Source organism: Lutra lutra, chromosome 14 (assembly GCF_902655055.1).
Source record: "Lutra lutra chromosome 14, mLutLut1.2, whole genome shotgun sequence".
In the NCBI taxonomy this organism is placed as follows: Eukaryota; Metazoa; Chordata; class Mammalia; order Carnivora; family Mustelidae; genus Lutra; species Lutra lutra.
The window spans coordinates 81077639-81087450 of NC_062291.1; positions in this window are offsets into that span (position 1 = coordinate 81077639).

Here is a 9812-nt window from a genome sequence, read left to right on the forward strand (position 1 = left end):
AAAGATCCTAAGTCAATATGAGCTAATTGAATGTAGTAGTTTATTTTTATATATGGTATAAGGAAGACCGTCTTGTTGTAGGAATGCAAGGATAGTTCAACAGAAAAAAAAATTATGTAATTCATCAAATCAACAGACTAAAAGACAAAAATTATATAATTATGTGATTCAATGACTTGTCAATGAATTATCTGGATCAGAAAAGCATTTCTTAAAATTCAACACCTATTTCAGGGAGAAACCCTTAATAAACTACAAATGAAAGGGAACTTTCTTATCTTGATAAATGTTATACATCAAAAATCCACAGCAAGCATGATAAGTAATGGAATCAACTTAATGTATTCTCTTTAAGACTGAATTCAAGGCCAGATGTCCACCATCGTTGTAATTGCTTCCTACAGTCCTAGAAGCTGTAGGCAATGCTACATGGAAAGAAAAGGACAGAAAGTATATAAATTTAAGAAGGAAAGAGAAAAAAATTCTTTATTATTAGAGATTAATAATCTGATCATTTCTCCAGAAAGACCATTAGAATCATCAGACAAAACAAAACATAGTTTTACAAGATAGGTTGATAGGAGATAATTCTTTTAAAAAATCAGTAACATTTCTCTACACCAATAGTAACAAACCAGAAAACATAATACAAGATAAGATAAATTCACAATATTAGCTAATTATGGCTGAAACTCTTTTGGAATTTGTCCATCCAATAATACAGGAGCTCTGCAAGAAAACAGTCTTGAAATCTAGTAAAGTACATGGAGAATGTCCTGAGCAAATGGCAAGATACTCCATACTCTTTCATGGCCAACTTAGCATCTACAAAGATTCAATTCTCCCCCACACACCACTACACACACATATTAATCTAGAAATAAAATAATTTTAAATAAGTTATATGCAAGAAAAATCCACTTGGGTTTTTTGAGAAATTCAACAAGCTTATTTTAAAATATATGTGGAAGAAAGAAGTCTTAAAATAGCTAAAATAGCCTACATTTACTCGACTAGGTATTAGGACACCTTACAAAGTCACAGTTGAAAAAAAGGAAAAGAGAAAAAAGGAATAGAATACATGCTATGAGCACAAAACAAGCCACAGACTCATATAGCAAAAGGGAGAGCTCAGGGACAGAGTTATGTGTAGTACATCGAGAACAACGCAGAACATGAGAACATTATGAATCCAGGTAGACTCCTCACCATACGGCCTTGGGAGATCCAGTTCTCTGTGGCAGAAAACTAAGCGTGGCTCTTGCTCTAATACCGCTCACAGAGGTGAGAACCCAATGCATGAATGAACTAAATGTAAAAAGTGAGATCATAAAGATAATGGAAATGCCTTTGGACCTAGAGATGGGACAAACTTCTTTTATAAAACCTCAAAAGTACAAACCACCAGGAAAAAAATAAGAACAGGAATAATTGGTGAACTTGCTTCTATTAAGAAACACAATTGGGGCGCCTGGGGGCTCAGTGGGTTAAGCCGCTGCCTTCGGCTCAGGTCATGATCCCAGGTCCTGGGTTCGAGCCCCACATCGGGCTTTCTGCTAAGCGGGGAGCCTGCTTCCTCCTCTCTCTCTGCCTGCCTCTTTGCCTACTTGTGATTTCTCTCTGTCAAATAAATAAATAATAAAAAATCTTAAAAAAAAAAAAAAAAAAAGAAACACAATTTTTATTCCACAAAGGACACGCTGGACAGAAGGCGCAGGAAGCTAACACGTTGGGAGGTGATGCCCCAACGTCTCGATCGGACCCAAAAATCACATCCATGATACATAAGGAAGGAAAAAAGAGAAGCCCTCATAAAAAAAACACCCAAGAATATGAACAGGCTACTGACAGAAGAGAAAACTCAAAAAGCTAATGATGTATGAAGAAATGCATAGTCCTTAGTAATCGGGGAAATTCTAAATTTAAATGATGGCAACCATCAGATGGATAGAAATGAGAAAGCTGGGTCATGTCAAGTGTTGGTGACAAGGTGGGGTCACAGGAATCCTCAAGCACTGAGGGGGGCACAGAGACAGGTGACACCAATCTGACAGGCAGACTAGACTTATGTGCCCTGAAGCATTCCAAATGTACACATGGCCACCAGGCTTGAATGCCCATTATTTGCTTAAGAGAAAAGGACAAACCCAACGGAAAAGAAAAATTTAGTGGAGAAGCAGTTTTTTTCCCTGCTAAAATGCTTGTACCCATAGAGGACAGTATATTAACCCAGGATGCACACCTGACAATTTCTACATTGCCATTGGAAAACAGAAGACTGAGCTGATTTTTGTTCTTCTTTTCCTTCCACTGAATTAAATAAACCAATCAATTTTATGGCACTACCTTCTAGAGTCAGCCCAAATTTAATTAATTATTTGGTGACGTGGAGTGACCTTCTTATTCTTCCTTACCTTTCTCATTCCTTTGAGGGAGCAAGGGCTCGGCACAGGTAAGCAAACGCCATATATGAAAATCATTTGTAATATGCCCTTTTGCCATCTGGGGACTAAGTTATATAAACACCCCCATACGGGGAGGAAAATAGATCCTTGCTCTCAAGCTACAATTATCCGATTAAGATCATAACACTGAGCATAAACCAAAAACACAGGCGTAGTGGTTTTCAAAATTCAGCTTAATGACATCTCCCTTTAGGGGCACAATCAGGAAGCACATTTTTTAGAAGAGTTGGCATCTTTCCTTCACACCTGGGCTTCGCTGCCGACTCCCTCCAAGTCATAAATCACACAATGAAATGCAGCTTCGGAGGGGCTCAGGCATAAAAGATGGGGAGCTCTTGGGAATAGCAAACACTCCTTCCCTCTCACCCCACACCTTTCTCCTTCCGTGTGCTGAGGAAGCTAAGTTGTCACATTCAGTTATAAAGTTCATACTAAGAATCCATTTCTATTTCTAAGAAGGTTAACTTTCAAGACCGAAAATCCGAGCTCTGTGTTTCCAACCAAAGTTGGCAGCCACTGGAAGGATCTGGATCAAATTCTTAAATCTTTTTTTTAAACCCGAGCTTCCACAGCTCAATGGACGGAAGAGAAAGTAGGCTTGTTCTTGTTTCCATTCTTCATCGGGGAGGGGGGAGTGAGGCGTGTAAAATACCGAAGTGTTTACACTATTTTAATACATAAACCGCTTGCAACCCTAGTTCGGAAACCCTAGTTTCCGAACCAGGAGTGGTTCATCTGGGCCGGTGCCGCTCGGAGCAGAGACGGGTCAGGCCCCCGAGTCAGACCGACATGGGCTTGAGGACCTCTCATCCAGACCCAGCCTTTCACTAGCTGTCAGCCCGGGGCAGGGATGGACCACACCAGCCTTGCCTCAGTCTGTGCATCTGTAAAGTGGGAGAAATCGTGCTGCCCTAGCAGAGAACGGTGGTGAGATGCTAGTAATATAATGCACATGGCCACTGAGCATAAAGCTGGGCACACGGTACGCGGCTGTTACTTGCTGTTTTCTTGCCCTTTCGGAGCAAGGCTCCTGCTTGTCGCTGCCTAATGGAGGAAAGAGACCACATCACGCCCATCAGTCTCTCTTCATCACCCCTGTCTTGTGCACGCTGTTCCACTACCTGGCTTCTTCCTGGCCCTTCCTTTTCTGACAAACTCCTGCTCAACCTCTGAGGTCCCACTCCTGGGGAAGCCCTCCTCCCTGCAGGGGGTAGGTCCTCTCTTCCCTGTCCCACCGGGCTCCCATAGCGTCCTGCACAAGGTCCCCACAGCCCTCAGGACATTGCACATAGGCACAGCACTGATTTCCTCACTACCTAGCGATCTCCTCCAAGGGAGAAAACACTAGAATGCAGTTGGCATCTCTCCTGCATGCAGAAGGTGCTGAGTAAATGCTGGCTGCATGAAAAGAACTTGGGGGCAGGGTCCAGTGCCTGATTTTTCTGTGTGTCTCCTCCAGGGTCTATCCCAGTGGCTGGCTCACAGTAGGTGCTCAACAAAGGGTCTTGCATTGAAACTGACTTTCAGAGTCCACATCCACCTCATCCAAGGGGCCCCTGCGGTGGCCGGAAGATCTGGGACACCTTCCTATCCCATCCCACCCCACCACCCGCAGCACGGCCCAGTCCTCAAGTCCCCTCCCCCCACCCCAAGGAGGGGTGCACGTGAGGAAGAAGACCCCCCTCCTCCCCTGAGCCCAGGGACCCAGTCTTTCCTTCTCCAGTGGCGGCATCCCTGCCCTCCCCACCCCCAGCTGGGGAGAGGAACTTCTTCCCAAGGTGGCACCGCCTGGCAACTCCCCAGTTGGCACCGCCACTTAAATTCTACAATGGTCTTGTTCTCAAAGGAGGAACGCTGGAGCCAAACCAATTAATTTTTAAACACCCCGGAGATCCAAATTAAACACGGCATAACTACAGCCTGACAAAACTAGGAGCCTTTCTGGGACGTTCTCAGCCTCCGGTGTGGGTCAGCCTGGTCAGGACCTGCGGCGGCCCCGTCAGGCTTCCTGAGTCTACTCCGCTCCAGCTAGCAGACTGCTTAGCTCCCGCTTTGGAGATAAATATATATATATATAAATAAAAGGCTGGGGGCGCCTGGGTGGCTCAGTGGGTTAAGCCTCTGCCTTCGGCTCAGGTCATGATCCCAGGGTCCTGGGATCGAGCCCCGCATCAGGCTCTCTGCTCGGCAGGGAGCCTGCTTCCCCTTCTCTCTCTCTGCCTGCCTCTCTGCCTGCTTGTGATCTCTGTCTGTCAAATAAATAAATAAATTTAAATAAGTAAATAAACAAAAGGTTGATAAGATGAAGAATAGCAACCACCATTAAAATCAATATGCAGTATGTCTTTTTCAAACGAAGCCTTCCCCGGGATAGTACTTTTGAAATAAGTGCTGTCCCTTTCATCCTTCAGGACTCGGCTTTCTGTTGGCTTCATTTTCTTAAGTCACCTCCACACCCGACATGGGCCTGGAACTCACGGCCCTGAGATCAGGAATCACACACTCTCCCGACGGAGGCAGCCGGGCGCCCCTTTCAGGGCTCAGTTTAGATGTCCCTTCCTAAAGATCCCTTTCTGGAAACTTCTACTTCAGCAAGGACTCACCCTTCTCCCCTCATTTCCCGGCTCCGCATCCTGTGCGTTTTCTTCACGGCACCCACCACACCTGGACATTCTCTCCCCGTCGCCCCGATGCTTGAGGAGCAAAGAGACCGGCGGGGTCAGTAGCTGAGGGGGCGAGCCCGGGGCAACGCCTGAGTTCAGATCCTGGCTCAGTCACTCACCAGCTGTGTCCCAGAGCAGGTCCCTCAGCGCTCTGTGCCTCAGTGTCCCCTTCTGGAAAATGGGGACAATCAGAGTCCGTACCTCACAGACTGGTGGGGGTTGGTGAAGGAGTTAATGTGTGTGAGGTGCTAAGAACAGAGCCTGGGAAGGATTCAATTAAATGATCACCATCCCCACTGTTAACTTCATACGTCTTCTTTGCTGAGGCGTGACCACACCAAGCTCAATTTCTGGTGTGGGGTCAGGGGTCCATCAAGGCTGGCACAGACTTTCCCTGACTCTGGCCTTAGCCTGTGTTTCCAAATTCACCCCTACCTTTTATTCATGAAGCCCTTCTCTGGTCAAACTAAGTGTTTCTTCTGCATCCATACATCAGGCTCCCCTGCACCCCCCAACAGGGCTGTCCCCTCCTCCACCACCTGCCCCATCCTTGCTTCCTGTTCTGTCACCCCTCCCCCATTTCCCCAGCTCGCCTGCCCACTGGGGCACCAAGCACAGCCCCGTTCGTCCTTCCTTGGGGAGACACCGCCCTGCTGACTCTGGGAAAGCAGAGTCCCTGAGAGCGTGTCCAGTGCCCATGCTCACGGCCAGGCAGGTGGCAGATGTGCAGGGGAGTGACCCTGAGACCAGGAAGGAGCAGGGCTTTGCAGCTTTCCTCTGAGGAGCTTGCATTCAGATGCCCTGTGCTGCCCTCGGCGAGGCTACTTCTAACCGCACGTGCAGTGACACGGTCTTCCAACAACCTCAAAGAGGGAACAGGACAAAATGATGTGGGACACCGCAGCCTGGCAGTGGGGCTTTGCCACCATGTGTCTCCTGCTTTCCAGATGGTGTGACCTGGATGCTGAAGCCACGGTCCCAGAGACAGCAGTCTAGAGGGAGGGCACCGGACCCAAGTCACTCTGGTTCTAGGGACGCCACTCTCTGTGCCTTCGTCTTTCAGAGCCTTTGGTCGCCCCATCTGCAAACTAAGGGGTTTGGCAAGTGGCCCCAGAGGCTCCTCCTCCGGCAGTCCCTGACCTTCTGAGCAATCACGATCGCTCCCCTGAAGCTTTTGGTCCAGGACAGAGGATGCCGATGACCCAGAAATGCCTCAACTCACCACATGGGGCTGCAGACCTCCTTGTGGCCCCAGGACCCAACCTGCGTCATGTTTGCCTTGCCCATCACATTCATACCTCCTCCTGCTTCCCACTCGGCCACCCCCTTCTCTGGCTCTGTGTACCCTGGGGTCAGGTCGCCCAGTCAGCAGAGTCATAGACTCCTCTGCCAGAGACTTCTCTCATCTCACTGCTTCCCTGCCTGCCCCCCCAAAACCCACCCCGCTGCATCCCGTGTCCTGCTCTGAGTCTCCTCACCCTGAAAGTCAACCCTCTGTGCTGCCTGTGTCGGTTCACAAGTCAAACCCTTTGGTGCCTCCCTGCTCTCTGGAAGGTGACGAGCAGACCCCCGGTCTACATGCACTGGCCAAGCTTCCCTGCCCCTGGCGCTCCTCTCCCCCCCTCTCTCCCAGTGCTGGCCAGGCAGGAAACGAAGTCAAAGCATTACGTGGCTCCCACACACTCCGGCTCGCCCACACCTCACTGCAGGAAGCCTCCCCCGCCAGCTCCTCCACCTGCTCCCATTCCAGACTCCCAAGGTGCAGAGAACACTCCCCAGTTGGCACCACCACTTAAATTCAGAGTCCACATCCACCTCATCCAAGATAGACCCTGGAGGGGACACTGTCTCTGAACTTCTTTCCTGAAGTCTCCTTAGCAACATGTGAGAAAGGGAGATACAGGCAGACCACCTGCTACCTCATCATTTCACCTTACCGAGTCTCAGCCTCCTCATCTACAGAATGGGAAACTAATGTTGACCAAGCTCAGAAAGGAGATGGGATTGAAGATGATTTCCAAACAGGAAACCCCTCACGAAGGTCAGGCTGATGCTAAGCCAAGGCTGGCTTCTCCTCCTGCCCATGGGCAGCCTCCACTCCAGTGGATGAGCCCAACTTCAGACAGCCACAGGGGATTGAGGGGCTGCTGGATTGCTGCTCCGCAGCTACCTCTGCCATAGATCACATCAGCCCCACTCAGCTGTCTCGGAACCTCTGGCCATGTGTGCACGATATCAGAATAAAGTTGAAATTGAATCCAGAAGCCGTAATGCTTCATAAAACCCACACTTTGAATTCCCTGCCCTGAAATGACAAACCAAAATAATAATAATAAAAAAACATGACATTTTCCTTCACAGGCACTGAATTTTCCCAAACTTGGCTCCATAAGACCTGGGGACCTTCCAAAGATAAGAAATTGGTGCAGGAAACCTCTCCCATTTCCTTGGGATTCACGTCGTTCCCCTGCATTTTCTAGAAGGGGAGAGAGAAGTGGGGTCCCAAGCCACCATGGGCCAGAATGATGGAAAGTGACCCCTACGTGGTGCCAGGGGGAGAGTTTTGGGAGGATGTCTGCCCTGCTTTCCAGGCGGCTGCCTCCCCTGCCATAACCAGCCCCGTCTTCTTCTACCACTGAAACTTCCAGCTGCCCAGCAGCTGCCTGATGGATGTCTACTACACATCTGGAGCTCACCTCGAGGATTTATAAGTTTCTGCCCCTACAAGCTCAGCACAATGAACTTCACGCTGGGAGACACCTGTGAGAAGCGCCAGAAGGGACTGGGAGTGTGTGTGTGTGTGTGTGTGTGTGTCCCCTAAAGAGCTGCGTTTCCAGAGGGGTCCCATCAGCATGGTGTGTTTACACGAGGCTGCCGCGGATGGTGGGGCTACCTGTTCCAGCTGCCAAAATGATTTGCTAACGTAATTAACATTCCGGCTGAAACTGAGGAAGGTGGTTCAAATCACCATGACTATTTTTAGAGGCCTCCTAATGGAAAACTCTTTCCCTTTCAAACCGCACAGCTTTCTGTAATTAGGAGAGACTATTCTTCAAGCCAGAGCTTTTTTTCTCAAATGTCTGTGCTTTATTCGATGTTATCATGAAAATGCGTCTACTTGGAACATACCCCACGCAAAGCAAGAAGCATGGCTGGGCTGAGCCGAGCAGGGCACCCCCCATGCAGCAGAGGGAGGAGAGCCCCGCTGCCCCTGGCTCCCTGCCGCCACTCCACAGCCCACCTTGACCCGCAGAGGATCACAGCAGGGGACACAAAGCCGTCCCTGTGGACTGTTCTCTTAGGAACCAGCTAAGGGTTCCTGAGGGCACTGGCCCACCCAGAGTCATTTTTTAAATGTTTCTTCCACTGTTCCTGTCCTAGAATCACAGAGCCCCTCCCCTAGGTTCACCCATGCATTCAGAAACAGTCAGTGAGCGTCTGCTGGGTGCCAAGAGAGGGACTCGACCCCGAGGGCCTGGGATGCGTGGATGTGCACGAGAGGCCTCTGCGCGGCCCCCATGGAGCTTATACTCTAGAGAGAGGGAGGTGATAGGGAAATAGGCCAGTGCATCAGCAAAACATACAGCTTTGGATAAATATTTTAAAAAGAAAAAGGAAGAAAGAGAGAAAGTGAGAGAGGTAGGCAGGGAGGGGCAAGGAATAGAGGAGGGAGGCAGGGAGGGGCAAAGGGAGGGGTAAGGAGAGGAGACAGGGGGTTGAGGGAAGGAGGGAGCTGGGAGACAAGAAAGCAAGGGGAGGGAGGCAGGGAGACAAGAGGGAGGGAGGAAAGGGCAGGGAGGCAGGAGGTAGGGAAACAGGGAAGCAGGGGGAGGGAGGCAGGGATCTGTGGCAAAGAGAAAGAGGGTTCCTCTTTGAGGAAACGTTGGGTGGGGAAGCCCTCTCTGAGGAAGTCTCGAGGGCCACCTGGCCCGTCTGCCTAAGGTACTGGGGACAGCCGCACGGGGGCCAGGCAACCAAGTGGAGTCCTCCAGAGCCTCTGGAGCTGGCAGAACCTGTCCCCATGCTCCAAGCTGCGAGTTTAAACAGCTGTGGGATTACTGACTGCTGCGAGGTGCCCGGGAACTTCCCGCCGTGATGGAAATGCTCTGCATCCTGATTTGGGTGCTGGTTCTCCATTTGCTGAAACTCAGCTCACGGTACACTTTTTTCACTACGTGTGCATTTCACCACCCTTACATGATGCCTTAACTTCTTTTCAATGAAAGACTTTGCTTTTTAAAGAGCAGTTTCAGGCTCCCAGTAACACTTAGAGGAAGGTACAGAGATTCCCATATACCCTCAGCCCCTCCACACACACTCAGCCTTCCCCACTATCAACAACCCCCAGCAGAACGGAACGTTTGTTACGGTCGGTGAATCTAGCGGACCCTGATGCATCACTGTCACCCACATTCTGTCGTTCACACTTGGGTTCACCCCAGATCTGTGCATTCTAAGGGGTTTGGATGAACGTAGAAATGACTTGTCTCCCTTGTTATAGTATACAGAGTACACAACCTTACTTTTGCTTAACAAAAAACAAAGAAAGAAAGAAAGGATTTAAAACACCGAGGGCACCTGGGTGGCTCAGTTGGGTAAGAGTCTGCTTTTGGCTCAGGTCATGATCCCAGGATCCTGGGATGGAGCTCAGCAGGACGTCTGGTCTCTCTCTCTCTCTCTCTCC